Source organism: Mytilus californianus, unplaced genomic scaffold, assembly GCF_021869535.1.
Source record: "Mytilus californianus isolate M0D057914Y unplaced genomic scaffold, xbMytCali1.0.p SCAF_6, whole genome shotgun sequence".
In the NCBI taxonomy this organism is placed as follows: domain Eukaryota; kingdom Metazoa; phylum Mollusca; class Bivalvia; order Mytilida; family Mytilidae; genus Mytilus; species Mytilus californianus.
The window spans coordinates 531604-550713 of NW_026262712.1; the positions used below are offsets into that span (position 1 = coordinate 531604).

The 19110-nt window shown below is 31.6% G+C and overlaps 1 protein-coding gene and 1 long non-coding RNA gene across 2 annotated transcripts in view; both read left to right on the plus strand.

Annotated features, from left to right (window-relative positions):
- Window positions 1–19110, plus strand: part of LOC127705092 (uncharacterized) — a 189936-nt gene that overhangs the window by 145092 nt on the left and 25734 nt on the right. The window lies entirely within an intron of this gene.
- On the plus strand, window positions 6688–9794 carry LOC127705099 (uncharacterized). Its single transcript, XR_007983645.1, has 2 exons — window positions 6688–6750; window positions 9688–9794. It is a non-coding gene; the product is annotated as an uncharacterized LOC127705099 (long non-coding RNA).

A 19110-nucleotide genomic window follows, 5' to 3' on the forward strand; every position in this document is an offset into this window, starting at 1 on the left:
GACGTTAACACACTAAATCCCTGGGAGGTGTTTTAGTTGATTTGAGTCTCTGATGCATGATTTTTTTTTATTATGAATTGTTTTTGGCTTTTAACTAGCTTTCAGTAACTGCGAGTACTCTCAAATCGTACTTTCGTGTTAATTTGACCTGTTGATACTACTTGTAATGCATTTTTGTTATTTACTGTTTACTTGTTTATATATCTCGTCTCACTATTTTAAATATTTTCCACCTTTGATAAGTGTTTGGTATGACGATAAATTTTCACTTCTGTTCTCGTTCTATTAACAACAAAATTATCTATTTTGTAAAATATATTTCCGTCCTCCATTGTATACATTACAACAAAATTATTTCTATTTACCTGTGTAAGTTATTTTCTTTTGCGGTATTTTATCCAAGGTTATGGTTGTCTTTCTTATTGTTTTACATCTAACCCCCTTGCTTTAATAATTTTGTATTTACATTGTGTCATAGATCAAATTTATTCGTTCAGTGTATGTTCATTTGTTTTTGTTAATATGTCTTTTGATAGAGTTAAGCTATTTCAATAGATATTGTATAGTGTGTCTTTCTATGTTGTGATGTTACACTATTATTTTAAGTTGGGTGAAGGTTGGCGCCTATTTAAACGTTTAAATCCGCTGCATTTGTTTGCACCTGTCCTAAGTCAGAAACCTGATTTTCAGTGGTTGTCGTTTTTTTATGTGGTTTATGAGTGTTTCTTGTTTTTTTTTATAGATTAGACCGTTATTTTTCCTGTTTGAATGGTTTTACACTAGTTATTTGGGGGCCCTTTATAGCTTGCTGTTCGGTGTGAGCCAAGGCTCCGTGTTGAAGGCCGTACTCTGACCTATAATGGTTTATTTTTACAAATTGTGACTTGGATGGAGAGTTGTCTCATTGGCACTCATACCACATCTTTTCATATCTAATAAATGTGTTGCTATTTCAGCGATGTGGGAAATAAATCACTAGAGATAATAATCAATTGTTCAGAAAACAATTTAAGGTTTTTCAACAGAAAAAAAAATTGAAACAAAGCAACTTCCAGTTTATTCAATGTTGTTATTGGCGTGCAATCAAAGGTTTATTTATACTGATTAAAAAATATATGTTTTCTTCATATTTTTGTCTGAAGTTAGTGTGATAATTTGCTACATCCGGTTTAGAAAATTAAATTCCGGTATCATATGATAGCTTAATTAACACTGATTTAAAAAAAACAGTTTCTCCATACTTTCGCATGAAATAAGGAAGATTATTTACTATTTTCGGTTTTGAAAATTTTACTTCGGGTATCTCACGAGAACTGTGACATAGACCTTAATTATATATTCGTTAGTTCAAAAGCGTATTAAATGTTCGATATTATTAACCTAGTATCTAATCGATATCTTGCAGAAAAGTAGAAAGAACTAATAATAAGTAATCATATTTCCGTTACAGTAGATGAAAATATAAACAAAACGCTGTAAAACTGTAAATATTTAACGAAAGTTAAAAAAGCAGCTCTTTGATCGCAAAATCAACATCCAGTGTTATGTTTTACATTTATACGGCCTCTGCGGTTTCGTGGTAGTTGATTTGTCGCCAGTGCAGATGATTGTGGGTTCCATCTCCGGTCATTTAAATCAAAGACTTCAAAATTGATTTCTACTGCTTCTCCCACAAGCGCTTGGCAATTAAAAGTTAGAGCAAACACGCGTCGGCCCAAGATCACAGTCATATGACAAGGTTGGGTGAAATGTCTTCCTGCAGATTGTACACATGCAAACTTGCACGTTAAAAATCTAGCTCAACGTGGCAGTATAGTACCAAGCAGGGTTCATATAAAAGAATTCATTAATATTAATATATTCTTGTCCTGAATATGCCACTAATTGTTAATTAGTCAATAATCATCATCATTAAAGCCTGTTATTATTTCATTACTGAACTTTTTTAAGAAGTCTTTAAGAGTGTCTTTGTCGTTTGGTCTCTGGTGAATAAGTGTCTCATTGGAAAATTTTTACAACATCTTTTTACTTTTATATTAACAAGTTAGAGAACAATATTATGCTGTTGTTTATTACATGTATATTTGGAATGAGGTTTATGGTCATCCATAGTCATACTGGAATTGATGCAAGACATACGTGAAGGAACCTTGACATTGAAAGCGGTTTTAAGAATAGATTTGAAAATTAAGTTTATTTTTTACATTTAATGTAACCAAATACTTCATTTCATATTTATTACAAAGATATTAAAAAGCAAGACAGTGTCATTTTTATAAGGAAAGATTAACCATAATGGATTAAAAACTGTAAAATTATGTTTACAACTTTATACTTTTTATATCAACTAATTTTATGGAACACTTGTTGGATCAAATAGATAAAATGTTTTTCCCATTTTATGGACACTAATTTAAGAAACAAATATATCTAAGTATTAAAAGTAAGTAGTTAAGACAAATATTTATTTGACTGTAAAACCTGCTTGACCTTAGTTGCCCATGTTTTAGTTCTTCTGATTACATTCATTGTCAAATGAAATTCAAAACAGTTATTGATCAAGTAACATCATGAATTGATACAGCTATTTTTACAAGTGTCTTAACAAATATAAGCATACGAATTATTGTCTGAAGTCTGGCAAGCATTGTCGAAGGCCGTACGGTGACCTATAGCTGTTAATTTCTGTGTCATTTGGTCTCTTGTGGAGAGTTGTCTCATTGTCAATCATACCACATCTCTTTTTTATATTTTTGTCAAGATAATACTTTTATTTATAAATAGGCACATATAAGTATGTTTTTTTTTATTTCGTTAAGTAGTGACAAAGCAGTTATTTTGTATCATCATATAATGTTTTTATACTCAAAAGTCACTGAGATACAAAATGTACTAACAGAATTGTTGAAGAGTAAATAGACAACTTTATGGTCAAAGGTCAAACTACAATCAAATAAACCCCCGACAAAAAACTGGAGATTGAGCACCATGAACCCTACCAAAAAACAATGTTCAGCTGAAGTGCTTAGAAATTTAAACGGGTCCTACTCATCTAATGCAATGATATCTAAGTTCTGAGTTAAATAGGACATTTGGTCCATTATAAGTTTTATTGGGCATTTGGTCCAATCTAGGTTTTATTGGACATTTGGTCCATTATAAATTTTACTGGATATTTGGTTCATTCTTAGTTTAACTGGACATTTGGTTCATTCTAAGTTTTACTGGACATTAAGTCCATTCTAAGTTTTTCTAAACCTTTGGTCCATTCTATGTTTTACAGGACATTTGGTCCAATCTAAGTTTTACTGGATATTTGGTCCATTCTTAGTTTAACTGGACATTTGGTCCATTCTATTCTAAGTTTTTACTTGACATTTGGTCCATTCGTAGTTTTACTGGACATTTGGTCCATTCTTAGTTTTACTGGACATTTGGAGTTGGTCCATATTGAGTTTACAGGACATTTGGTCCATTCTAAATTTTACTGGATATTTGGTCCATTCTTAGTTTAACTGGACATTTGGTCCATTCTAAGTTTTATTGAACCTTTGGTCCATTCTAAGTTTTACTGGACATTTGGTCCATTCGTAGTTTTACTGGACATTAAGTCCATTCTAAGTTTTACTAAACCTTTGGTCCATTCTAAGTTTTACTGGACATTTGGTCCAATCTGAGTTTTACTGGACATTTGGTCCATTCTAAGTTTACTGGACATTTGGTCCATTCTAAATTTTACTAGATATTTGGTCCATTCTTTGTTTAACTGGACATTTGGTCCATTCTAAGTTTTATTGAATCATTTGTCCATTCTAAGTTTTACTGGACATTTGGTCCATTCGTAGTTTTACTGGACATTTGGTCCATTCTTAGTTTTACTGGACATTTGGAGTTGGTCCATATTGAGTTTACTGGACGTTTGGAGTTGGTCCATATTGAGTTTACTGGACGTTTGATATATTGCAAGATCAACTGGGCATGCTTTACTTTGTGATGTTCCCACTCCCCAACCCCCACCCCCACAAACATCCATTGTTCATCACTTTCCTGTTAATATATACTAGATATATATTTGTAAGTATATTCTCTCACACATGATAGTCATATCTATAAACGTTTTTTACCATTTTTCTTAGGAACTACAAGTCACTGAAGAGGAGCGAAAGATACCAGAGGGACATTCAAACTCATAAATCGAAAATAAACTGACAACGCCATGGCTAAAAAAGACAAACAGACAAACAACAGTACACAAAACACAACATAGAAATATAAAGACTAAGCAACACGAACCCCACTAAAAACTGGGGGTGATCTCAGGTGCTTCGGAAAATTTTGTATAATGACGATGACCATGACCACTGAGTTTCGTGAAGTTTTGTTTCGAGCTTCAAATGATGTGTTATCAAATACATTGCTCATCAAAAGAGATTGTTTCCTTAATGTATATACATCGATATAAATCTATGGATTAAATAAATAGTTTATTTTTATTTAACAAAATATTTTTTAGATATTTTTTAGACATGACGTATTTACATCTATTCCTGATTGTGGTTAGCAGTCATATGATACAAGGTAATTAGATGATTACTGTATATATTGAATGTCAAACCGTAGTGAAAATACAAATAAAAACAGTATCAACAGTTGTACAGCATGTACTATTTAGAACTGTCTCAGTTTATTTACTTTTTGTGGAATGCTGCAGCTTAAAAGGAAATGATTCTAATTAACTGAAAATTATACCCCAGCTGTAAACATGGGCGCTATATTGCATTCACTTTGATGGTCTATTTCCCAGGAACCACCTCATATAACCACTTCATATTTGGTCAGTCACTTGACGGTAATAAGTTATAACATGTATTATGAAGACATTTATGTGACTTTGACCGTTGACCTCAAAATCAAAATAATTGATTGGACAGATTGTGAATATTGCATTATGTCAGTATCTGGATTTTAGTATATTATAATTATACCCTGGTATAATGTTTTTGACCCGTCTGTCAGTCCTGTTCTTGTCATCAAACTCTTATAAAACCACAAATCAGAATTTTATGAAACATTTCAGATAAAAAGGACATACTATGCAAATGTGCATATCAACAGGAAATTATAATTTTTTTTCAGGAGTTATGCCCCTTTGAACCTAGAATTTTGGCTTAAATATGCTACTGGAACAGTTTGTCATCGCAACTCCGCTGAAATCACACAACATAATTTCATGAAACTTTTTAGATAATAAGGACATACTAAGTAGATGTGCATATCCACAAGAAATTTTTATCTGCTGAGTCTATGAACTTATGAATATGCCCAGTGATAATGTGGGGGCGTGAGCTGATGCTTGTCCGGGAACGCAGTTATCGTCCTTTGATTTCGTTGTCTATAAATATAGTCTCAAAGTTATGCTGAATGATTCTTAGGATAGCTAGTATAAAATTGTTGTTCTCAATGCACATTTCTTTATGTCTCCTAGACAATTACTTCTAAAAAAAATTTGTGGTTCTTTTAAACTTTTTCAAAAATATCTTACAAGAATTATTGGCATGATATTGCTAACAGTGTTATACTTAATATGATATCTATTTCCAAGGGGCATAACTCCTGTACAATTTTTTTTAATTGGCACTTATTAATAAACTATTCCAAGATTATGCTGATATAAACCTTTTCATCAAAATTCAACAAGAAATGTAGTTGTGAGACTGCTTACATTGCAATTTCCTATTCAAGTTACATTTCCAAGGCACTCCTGAAAAAATGCTTGATTGACACTGACTTTCAAACTCGTCTAAGACATTATTGATATAAACCTTTTGATATACATTTTATAAAAATCAGATGAGAAATGTAGACTGACGAGAGCTTACAATGCAATTATCTAGACAATTTACATTTACAAGGGTTATAAATCCTTTAAAAATAGTTGATGAAGGCTGATTATTAAATTTGATTTAGGCATTCCTAATATTAACCGTTGATATAAATGTCATACCAATGTTACAAGAAATTTAGGCTTGAGATCATTTATAAAAAGCAATTTTCCATATAAGATATTGCTGATATTATCCTTGATATACATTTCATAAAAACTGTACACATGAGAGTGCATACTAGTCTGGACAGACATATAGACGGACACATGGAGGGACGTCTAGTGTTTCTATGCCCCCAGCACGGTGTTGCGAGGGGGATAAATACATGGGAGAAAAACGCCAGTAATTATTAGATATCTTGAAAATATGTAATTTAGTAATAGAGAGAAAAAGTCAAAAAGGGGGAGGGGGACCATGTCATGCAAGCTATAATAATATCATATAAGTGTTTCTTAAAATTGCAGAATGATGAGATTGCCTAAAATTAATTATTTCTGAAAATAATTTTTATAGTGTGAAATTCTAACCAATACCTCTAACTCTAACTCTTACCTTAGCTATAACTCTTAATGCGAACCCTACAGTGTAAAGAAATCAACAAAAATATTTGAAAGAGGCATAACTTAACTGTTTGGAAAGTAAAACCTTATAAAGAAATTTGGTTTACGCTTACTCATTCGACTAAAACATGTAAACTATAGGTAGTGTTTTTTCACTTTCAGGAGAATGATTGTTGTCCCTCTGAATAAGAAGACAAACAAATTATGTATGCTAAATAAATGTTATACTTTATTTTGATTTCAGATACAAGTGCTACACAACCCAATGATCCCACTGGTAACAGTAGATTTTCTGAATGGGAAATGTAAGAAATCTTATGTTATTTATATCACATTAATTTTTAAATGTAAAGAAATTAGCGTTTTCCATAATGGGAGAATTCCACAAATTCATAAAAACTCGTTTTTGCAGATGTTGAATGGTATAGGAGTTGCGTGTTGGAATACACCTCTGTCCAATGCAGTTATGGTCTCGTTGAATCAGGTAAAAAAAGCACCTTGGACCAGTTTGAAAGCCAACTCAGATCAATCTGAAAGACTAATCAGACCAGTTTTTGGACCAAATATGAGATTACTTATATTCAGTTTCAAAGAAAACCCTGACCACTTAAAAATCTTGCAGAAGAAAATTATTTTAGTATTAGTTGCAGAGTTTCTCCTCCTAAGGTACAATGCAAAGACATGAAAGCATCCAACAGTTGTTGTCTTTTAAAGCAAGAAATGTTTCCTCTTTTCAGCTCACCTGGCCCAAAGGGCCAAGTGAGCTTTTCTCATCACTTGGCGTCCGTCGTCCGTCGTCCGTCGTCCGTCGTCCGTCGTCGTCTGTTAACTTTTACAAAAATCATCAAACTACTGAGCCAAAATTAACCAAACTTGGCCACAATCATCATTAGGGTATCTAGTTTCAAAAATGTGTCCGATGATCCTGCCCGCCAACCAAGATGCCCGACATGGCTAAAAATAGAACATGTGGGTAAAATGCAGTTTTTGGCTTATATCTCTGAAACTTATGCATTTAGAGCAAATCTGACATTAGATAGAAATATTCATCATTTTTAGATCTATCTGCCCTGAAATTTTCATACGAATCCGACAACCCGTTGTTGGGTTGCTGTCCTTGAATTAGTAATTTCAAGGAAATTTTGCAGTTTTTGGTTATTATCTTGAATATTATTATAGATAGAGATAAACTATAAAAGCAATTATGTTCAGTAAAATAAGATCTACAAATAAGTCAAATGATCAAAATTGTCAATTGACCCCTTAATGAGTTATTGCATTTTATAGTCAATTTTTAACAATATTTCGTAAAGTTTTGTAATCTTTTACAAAAATCTTCTCCTCTGAAACTACATAGACAAATTCAACCAAACTTGTCCACAATCATCATTAGGGTATCTAGTTAAAAAAATATGTCCTATTACCCCGCCTGCCAACCAACATGGCCAACATGGCTAAAAATAAAACATAGTGGTAAAATACAGTTTTTGGCTTATATATCTCTGAAACTAAAGCATTTAGAGCAAATATGACAATGCGGTAAAAATATTCATCAGGTTTAGATCTGTCTGCCCTGAAATAATCAGACGAATCAGACAACCCGTTGTTTGGTTGCTGCCCCTGAATTGCTAATATTAAGGAAATTTTGCAGTTTTTGGTTATTATCTTGAATATTATTATAGATAGAGATAAACTGTAAACAGCAATAATGTTCAGCAAAGTAAGATCTACAAATAAGTTTAAGATGACCAAAATAGTCAATTGATCCCTTAAGGAGTTATTGCCCTTTATAGTCACTTTTTAACAATTTTTCGTAAATTTTTGTAATCTTTTACAAAAATCTTCTCCTCTGAAACTACTGGGCCAAATAAAATCAAACTTGGCCACAATCATCATTAGGGTATTTAGTTTTAAACATGTGTCCGATTACCCCGCCTGCCAAAAAAGATGGTCGATGTGGCTAAAAATAGAACATATGGGGTAAAATGCAAGTTTTGTCTATTATTCTGATAACCGTTATAAATAGAGGAAATCTGAACAGATTAAAATTGTTCAGAGAGTTGAGCTCTACCAATTGTCCATTTACGTCAAAACTGTCAGACGATTTCCTGTAGGAGTTATTGCCCATAATGATAAATTTTACCACTTTTTTCATTTTTGCCTTTTATCTTGAAAACTATGATAGATAGAGAGAAACTTTAAATTGCAAAAATGATCAGAAGTTCTACAAATAAGTCTTATGGTTGAAATCGTCAGTTGAGTCCTTATTGGAGTTATTTTTCTTTTTTTATTTTCTGAGAGCATATCGTAAGAGCCAACTTATCATATTTTATTTTAAAACTATCATTAAGATGATTTTTTTTCACACTCAACTTACTTTCTGCAACATTTAGTCACAGATTTGAGACAAAGTGCGATTACATTCTGTGAAGGGCAGAGGTAGCAGCAGAGGCTACATTCTAGGTTCAGTTTGTGGTTAAATTTTTTAAACATCGATAACTTTTTCAAACAATCATTCAATTTTATTAAACTTGGACAAAGATTTTTTTATGATATCCACAGTACAATTTTGAAAATACTTTCTTTCATTACCCATTTTTTATTGATGAAAGGACTTTTTTTGCAGTCATACAGTCTAGTGCTATATTTTTATTTAGACATCAACACATTTTTTAAATCTTCAAAGAATTTTACGAATCTTTGGCGGAATTTTTTTTTATGATTAAGAGATATGTAAAATTCATTAGAAATTTTTTTTCTTCATTTTTTCTTATTCTACTGATAAGCGAATCTTTTTTGTAGTTACCATTTGCATAAAGTCATATTTTAGACATTACTGACTTAGGAATGTGATGAAACTTGTAAATAAGCTTCTTCGAGATCAAGAAAAAGCATCCAAAGAAAACAATTTGATTATTGGATTTTTATTTGTATTTTACTGATAAAGGGACTTAATTTTTGGCAACCAAAATTATACTTTATCACTGAAAGGGTCAATCACAGGCAAGACACACGGTTCATGGAATCCTATTCAAATTACCCCATGTAAATCATTAAAAATCTGATAATTTTGCACAACCTGTAGCATGTCATAAAGGGTAAACTGCTATCAAAGTTAGAGGCTTAATAGACTATAATGGTTTTGCGAAAGACCATTCATAACACTGAACAAAGATATTAGGTATGCCATATAGGCTCTTTAATGATAAAATGTTTACAATCTCTATTAAAATTAATTTCAGAGCTGCTTCAATAACTGGAGTTGTGGTTTTAATGTCAGTGGTGATAACCATCTACTTTTGGAGACAAAGATATAAAAGAAACAGATATAACAGTAAAAGAAATAAAGGTGAGTCCTTTTTTGATATGCTGCCCATGGATGTTTTACATGCCTATTAATTTTAAACTAGCACGCATTTGTGTTTCAAACATGATTCCGACATGTTAAGACCTTCAACTTTTCAATTTTAACTAAGAAAAGACAGATAAAATATACCAAAATAAAAAAAAAATCATCTAAACTATAAAGGTTTGGGATGAACAGGGACAGGCCATTTTATGAGTAATAAGCAAGACACAGACTTATATTGGTTAGAATTGTGGTGTCAAGAGTTTCAGAATCTAAAATCCTATCCATAATTTGTAAATAACAAAAATGTTCAGCAAAATAGTATCTTCAAATAAGTCAACATGGCATACTTACAGGACTGGAAACCCCAATTCCTGCACTGGAGGTTTAAAGTAGGTGAACTAGGATTTGTCTGTAGACTAAGTGTCAGTTGTTCATGTTCATTTGATAAGGGTCAGTCACTCTTCTTGGTATTGACCTCATATTTATGTTGATAAAGTGTGTGTGCAATAGTTAATTTCTTCTGAGGTTACATTATTCACTGTGTACTATCTTTGGTCTAAAGAATCATAGTAGATGCACATTTATGTCTGCAGACAGGGTTCAACTTACTGTAATATCTGTCTCACTAATTGTTCAGTTATTAAAGATAAGATAAGTTTTCTTGAGATGTGTAGTTTTTCACAAAGACTGTCACAGATTATCATGCAATAAGCAATAAGGCATGTATAAATGATGTAAATGTTTAAAAGAATTCTTGGTTGACATTTTTGTATGGTTGAGGTGCTGTCAATTTTGCATATATCCAACATCCATTTTTTAGTTACGAACTTCTAGCTACTCAGTATTGAATAATTGTAAACAATGAATATATCATAAATTGTTAGTCACAAATGTACATTACTGGTAGATACAGAACTGATTAGTATAAACATGTAAATATATATATATATACGCCTAAAAAGTGTACAAAACAACACCAATATTGAATAAAAAGAAACATTCAATATATATATCTATAAATATTTCGGATAACAGATATCCTTCATCAGTTATATATATATGATTATGATGATGTAAAATGAATTATATCAATCTATTCTGATTTAACCATAGCAATCTTTACAGATTTACAATTTAAAACCAAAAAACAACGCTTGTATAATTCTAAAATTTCAAAATTTGACGTAGATCCAGCGCTCTCATCGACAAATATCTAGACGTTTTATATATATATATATATATATATATATATATATATATATCTAGTTGACCTTGTGTGCAAATATATTTTGAAAAGCTGTATGAAGTGAAGGTAAATAACCAATCTTTGATCGTTCACTGGATTTTGAAGTTCTTTTATATACATTATCATTATCATGATAAATATTATGCTAAAAATTTAACTTGGTGTCTGGAACAGTTTTTTTTTATAAAAGATATAGGTCAGGTCAATCTGACCTACTTAACAGCTCATTGACAAAGGCATTTTTTTTTACATCTGAGCTGAGTTTTAGTTCCTACTACAATCATAGAATACAGTGTGAGAATACATCATCCTCCAATCAAAAGTCACTTAACTTTGGCATATCTTTTACTCTCAGCAATGTAACGATCAATGTTTTGGTCAAGTTCAGTTCCTAAATATCATAAAAGATACTAAGTTCATTAATTCATTATAAAGGATGCTAAATATTTGAGTTTTTACCTTTCAGAACCACATGTGCAGTGTGTCCAATCAGTAAACAAGTCAGCCAAAATAGATGGAACTCAATCGAGAATGACAGAATCTGGTGAAGATGTGTTCCATGCAGTATTCAAGCCAGTCAACAAGGACGGGTCTCAGTCGAGAATGACAGAATCTGAAGAAGATGTTGTTCAGTCAGTATACAAGCCAGACAACATTGACAGGTCCAAGTCAAAAAAGACAGAATCACTTGAAAATGTAGTCCAGTCAGTAGATGAGAGAGACAAGGACCTGTCTCAAAATATTCAGACAGATTCAAATTTATTATCTAGTCCTAAGACAGGTATTATTTATTTTATTATTTCTGTACAAAACCAAAAAGATTTAGTTAAAGTAAAAATAATTTCAAATATCAGCCTGAGGATACTAAAACAATGTTTAAAATCTTCACCTCTGAAACAATGGGTCAATTTGCATCAACATTTGTCGACCAGTGTGTTCCTTAAAATATCTTGAATATCTGAGTTCCTCAACAACCCATCAAAAAGGCTGTCATGTCTGTTATGACAGTCATATTAGAAAAGGAATAATATTTCGCTCGAAAAATCTCATGTTCTCTTCGATTGTGTTTAATTATGAAATACATACAACCATGAACTATTGTTCAATGCTTCTTCATTTGCATTAACGAAAAGGGAAATGTTACAATGATCAGACAGCAATCTGCCTTCATTTTCCAGTGAGAGCTCACCATCAATTAATATCTTTATTCCTATCTTCTGATTTTTATTTGGGTTATTACATGTATTATTCATTGCAGATATGATAACATGTTTCCTTTCAATAGTGTTTTTAATTGGGTTTACTATATGCTCTGCAGACACAGAAATACTTTTTCTAAAGCAAAAGCTGTTGCAGAAGATTTGATTTAATCTAAAACTTTCACAGTTCTTTATCTAACACTGATTTATTCTCTTCTGTAAATAGAGAATATATGTATATGTATAGAGATAATTGTAAAAAGTGGATACATCATTATAATGCGACTTAACAAACTACAAATGCATCTCTCAGTATTTCCAATGTAGCTTCAATTGATTCAAGATAATGAATGCTGAATAATGAAAACTGGGCATGAAGGTCAGCTTTTTTATGGTACTTGTGATGAATTGATCATGAAAAGATTTAATATTAATACATTTGCTTGCTTCTTGAGTTAACTTTGTTGCTAAAGTATAAGGTTATTTATATATATATAGTATATAAATAATAAGTAGGAATTATCAATTTTTTTTTAGCAAAATCTCAAGGAAGGAGACATTTTAGGTCGACTAAAGCACAGCGGTAAGTTATTTTACTACACATCACTTAAACTGAAAAAGAGTAAAATAAAAATACCGAAATTCAAGGAAAATTCAAAACGGAAAGTCCCTTATCAAACGGCAAAATTAAAAGCTCAAACACATCTAAAGAATGGAAAACAGCTGTCATATTCCTGACTTGGTACAGGTATTTACTTATGTAGAAAATGCTGAACGAATAATGCAAGTTACAAAGATAGTGTAAACCTTCTGTAGGGACATAATTACAAAGATAGTGTAAACCTTCTGTAGGGACATAATAAAATCATGTTTTCTACTTAAATAAATGACGTACTATAAAAATACATGACAACTTTGATGAATAGATAATTGCATGAATAGAATTTATTGAAAAGAAGAATTGAGGTATACATTTAAGTATTATGCTAAACATTTCCAATAGTTCATGTAGTTCTTATATTCACATAATGACCACATGTGCCATGGAAATATCAAAACGTAACAGAGTTAAGTGCAAAGGTCTTGGATGGTTTCACTTGAATTTCTGTTCTGCTGACAATTATTAACTGGTCCAAACAAAATGTCAGTGGACAAACTTTAATATTCAAAATATTTTATTAAACATGTGGTACAAAAGTTTGCAGAGAACACCTCTGAGTTACTTATTAGATCTCTTAAGATAACTGAAATGATAATGTTATATATGTAGCCATTGTTTTATGGTCTACTCTTGAGGCTATTATATTGCACAGTTACAAAGCGGCTGGGATATATTACCCTGAAGTGTGGAAATCTTGTCAACATATTATTTTAACTAGGTTTTGCCAACAGTTTCCTGCAATAACTTATAAACCGTTCAACCAATGCTATTCAAATTTTGATTTGTTGATTATTATGACAAAATGGAGGTCAAGTTCGATATTGCTGATTTTCACCCTTACCGTTTAGTAGTTATGGTCCATAATATATTGGAAAATTGCACTATACAGCGTATCCGTTTAAATTATCTTATGAACCCTTATAGCATGCAATGGTTTTCAAATTATGAAATTTAACGTTACTGATGACAAAATGGAGGTCAAGTTCAAAATTGACGATTTTCACTTTTACCCAAATTCAGGAATTATGGTCCTTGATCTATTGGAAAATGGCACTTTATGTTGTTTCTGTGCAATTACTTGAACAGATTTACCAATGCTTTTAAAATTTTAATATGTTGTTACTGATTAAAAGTGGAGGTCAAGTTCGATATTGATGATTTTCACTTGTGCTATCCTGGAGTTGTGGTTCTTGATAGATTAAAATTGGTACTTTATGTCATTTCCATGCAATTATTTTATGAACAATTTAACCAATATATATGCTCTTAAAATTTCAATATGTTCTTACTGATGACAAAATGGTGGTCAAGTTTGATCTTGACGATTTTGCGGTTTTCCGTTCAGGAGTTATTGTCCTTGATTGATTGGAAAAAAGGCGTAGAATGTAGCAGGTCAAACAAGCCTAAAGCGCCTTTCAAAATAGAGAAAACCTAGTTTGCTGTCAATTTGACAACTAATTTTTTGTCTATTTCTTCAGCAAGGAGACATTTCAGGGTGTTCATTCTGTTGATTGATAAAATTCTTTTTGGGTGAAACTAGAATTAAAATAGTTCTGTCTAAAGTATGCAATAGTGCTCTTATGTTGTCTAATTTGAGATTTAAGCAATTAGTCCTGTTTTAACATTGAGCTCATACAAAGTTTTAGAACAATTTGTGTAGGAACCATTGTCATCACAATAGATGAAGTGATAATAAAATAGAATGGCCACTAAACTCAAAATATATGACAAAACACCTAGTTATCTTCGTGAACAAATACCAGGTTAAGTAGGAAGTAGACATAACCATAATATAAAGCATTATTATGTCAAAATATCTGAGAAATTAAATCTTAATATTTTTTCCCTGCAACAGTGAAGCTATAGAATATGATACCTTTGATATTAGACAATTTAGAACAAAATAAAAAGGTTCCCACAACATATTAGTGTAAATATTTTGCTTTTTGGGTCAGATGTTTAACTGATGAAGAAAAACTCCTTTGTATTGGTACAGAAATAAATATTGAAAGTAAATTAGGTTCACACGTACCATGATATGAAAGCGTCATTCATATAAAATTGAGAATGGAAATGGGGAATGTGTCAAAGAGACAACAACCCGACCATAGAGCAGACAACAGCCGAAGGCTACCAATGGGTCTTCAATGCAGCGAGAAACTCCCGCACCCGAAGGCGTCCTTCAGCTGGCCCCTAAACAAATATGTATACTAGTTCAGTGATAATGGACGTCATACTAAACTTCAAATTATACACAGGAAACTAAAATTGAAAATGATACAAGACTAACAAAGTCCAGAGGCTCCTGACTTGGGACAGGCGCAAAAATTTGGCCGGGTTAAACATGTTTTTTGATATCTCAACCCTCCCCCTATACCTCTAGCCAATGTAGAAAAAACAAACGCACAACAGTTCGTACAGTAAAACTCAGTATAAGAGAAGTCCGAGTCCGATGTCAGAATAGGAAACAAAAGAAAATAAACAAAATGACAATAATACATAAATAACAACAGACTACTAGCAGTTACTGACATGCCAGCTCCAGACTTCAGTTAAACTGATTAAAAGATTATGTCTTCATCATATGAATATCAGGCACAATCCCTCCTGTTTGGGGTTTATTATTATACCGTCATAAAATATATGAGAAGAACATAACCCGTGTCATGCCAACAACTGGTTTTAGAATAAATGTGTTTAATTCCAATGCAAAGACCCTATAAGTGAATTAATATTAAAGCCAAAATATGCAATCTTTATTGACCTGACAACAGTATCGTAACTATATCCCTTCTGAATAAGTCTTTTTAAAGGTTTTGTTAGCTTTTGAGGTGAATACTGACATTTTTGAGCTTTGTAAAGAATATTACCATAAAAGATTGGATGTGAAATACCCGAACGTATAAGATATCTGCATGTTGAGTTATGTTTACGGATGATGTCCTTATACCGATAATAAAATTTAGTAAATGTTTTGACTAGTTTATGATATCGAAAACCCTGGTGTAATAATTTTTCAGTAATACATAAATTTCTCTCGCTAAAATCTAATACGTTGTTACATACACGAGCGAATCGTACACGTTGAGATATATAAACACCATAAGATGGCGACAAGGGAACGTCACCATCTAAAAATGGATAATTAATGATAGGAAATGAAAAATCATCTCTTTTATCATAAATTTTTGTATTAAGCTTCCCATTAATGATATAGATATCAAGATCGAGGAAATGACAGTGGTCATTGTTAGTATTAGCTTTATTTAAAGTAAGTTCAACAGGATAAATTTCTTTAGTATACATACTGAAGTCGTCATTATTGAGAGCCAATATATCATCCAAATATCTAAAAGTATTGTTAATTTTTTGTATCAGATGTTGTTTCGATGGGTCTTTGCTGATTTTAGTCATAAATTGTAACTCATAACAATACAAACAAAAGGTCCGCAATAAGTGGTGCACAGTTAGTTCCCATTGGAATTCCGATAACTTGACGATATACGGAATCTCCAAAGCGAACAAAAATGTTATCAAGTAAAAATTCGAGGGCAGATATAGTATCAAAGCATGTCCAATTGACATAGTTCTTTTGTTTGTTGCTACTAAAAATGACCTTAAGGAGTTTGAACATATGTATTCGCATTCCGACTTTTTAAATGCCCATTTAATTAGGTGTGTGAATTTTTTCTTAATAAGAATATGAGGCAAAGTGGTATATAGGGTAGAAAAATCACCAATATATACATGCAATTTATCAAGTACTTCCAACCAGTTTTTGACACTCCAAAAGTAATTAATTCCACTATTTTCAAAGGCCTCATTTGAACAATTTATTATCAGGTTGTTGATTGTACCAAGTGTACTAATAAGTAGAATAGACAATTTAGTAGTGGAACAATAACTTGAAGACGAAATAAATCTCTATGTTTTCCTTGCATTTCATTAAGTTCATTTCATTCTCTTATTTTTATCTCCTTTATGTTTCCTTTTCAAATTACAAAATAATCAATTTTATTTTGTATTACCTATTCTTACTTTATTAAAATTGACAGAGAATGCTCCAAGTATTCATTATGTTGTATGTCATTATTTTTTTGGAGACAGATTGAAATAAGCAATTTTGCTTGTTTCTGCATCCAGTTGTTATAATGTTTTTTCTTATATATATTATCATGATTTGATTTATTGAATGAAATATTGTTTAAATCAAAACGGCCACTGCTTTGGTGTTTTTTTATGAAAATGTGGTTGGTGCATTAATGGTTTTCAGAATATAAAATATCCAGTGCATGCAGACACCAAGGATTGATTGGGGGTTTAAAAGTATAGTGATATCTGGACTTTACCCATGGGTCAATAAAACCTTTGTTTTAGATTGATGCCTGTTTGTAGTCGGGGGATGTATAAGTATGCAGCCACTTTTTGTCTGAATACTATTATATCCTTATATCTGAATCTTGATGTTGGGATAGTGATACGTTTTCTGTAAATTCAAAAAAACCTGTGCAACAACTCTTTGAAGGTCAAATTTGTTCTCGTTCTGAAAACACATGTAATATTTACCAATGGATCAAATGCATACAACAATCAATCAACCAATCCAGTACTACTAGTGCATGTGATATCAAACTAAAGATAATCTATTACAGTATTATTGTACTGTGGTTTCATTGATATTCATGGGATACACATTTTCAGGAAGAAGAAAACCACAAATTTAAATACTAGATGAAATACAAATTTGAAGTTTAACTTTAATTGGAACAAATGATGAAACAGTAAAATAAGACACCTTTAAAACAAAGTTTGCGGAGGCTAAATTTAGGCATGCTGTTTTCCCGCAGCATAAAAAATAAGTTTTTGACTAGATCTGTTTAAGGTCTAGGGAATCATTGATTATAAGTGAATGATAGTTGGAATGAATTGTATAAGCATTAAGCATTGTCACATCTCATATCTAAGGAGATTTTTGGTCCCCCTCTATTACTGCTATCTATCAATTATATTTTATCCTATAGTCATATAGATTGTACATATATATATATATATTGAAAATTTAGTAGGTATTATTGACAATTTCGTAAAATTTTTGTTACAGTTCAAAAAAACATGTAGCACATGTCCTTCTTTATGTTAAACGTTACTATTAATATTCTATATTTACAGATTACCAACAGACGACAACCGATTACAAGCAGCCTATATTGTCCTATATACTGTACCTAGGGCTATTGAACACGTCATAGACAGAGATTACAAAGGTGGTTTTGTCCAAGCTATCAGTGATTATAAAGATAAACTGAAGGACAAACTCAGAACAGAGGAATGGGATTTACTCAGCCAATTAATAGGTATACATTACTTATCTAGCACAGACTCATTCTGTTATAAGATAATAAATAACTTAAAGAACAGAAAAAAAAGTGACAAAAGTTGAGAATACATAAGTTAAATGACAGTTGAATAGAAAGCCAACACTGTTTTACTAAATTAATATTTGCAAATCAATAAAAAAAAAAACGATTCCAAATAAAGGCAATTGATTTCATATTTCGGGTAACACCATTTATTTGAAATTGGTGTAAAACAAGACGGAAGTGGAAACTGGCAAAATGTTTATTTCCAGACATACAGTTAACATTAAGGACAAATTGTTTTGAGCTACGAATGATGAAAAGTCATTTCTGTTTGGTTTTGGCAATGGTGTTTGCAGTTATATTGAATTCTTATGCAATTTTAATGTAACAGTTATTTTCATTGGCTAAAATTTACCAGCAAATCCACGGTTAACATGATGTATCTAAGGAGTGAGTCGCCATAATGAATTGCTTTGATCAACAAATGTTCGGTTACTACAATATAACAGAAAATTCAACAACACCTACCTCACACTGTAATGCTGCTTTGATGGGATTTTATCCAAATTTGAAACCTAGAGGTAATGTTCATGTCAGAGAAAAGGAGAGGCAAAAGATACCGAAACTCATAAGCCGAAAAAACAAACTCACAATGCAATGCATGGCTAAAAACAATTGAAAAGACAAACACCAAACACAAAACACAATATAGAAAAATAAAGACAGACCAACACGAACCTCAACAAAAACCAGGATTGATTTCATGGTAAGAGTTCTTCTCATATAATGAGAGAAGTTAAAACATGCATTCACATGTATATTTGTTTTCTGAACTATTTAACCAAAA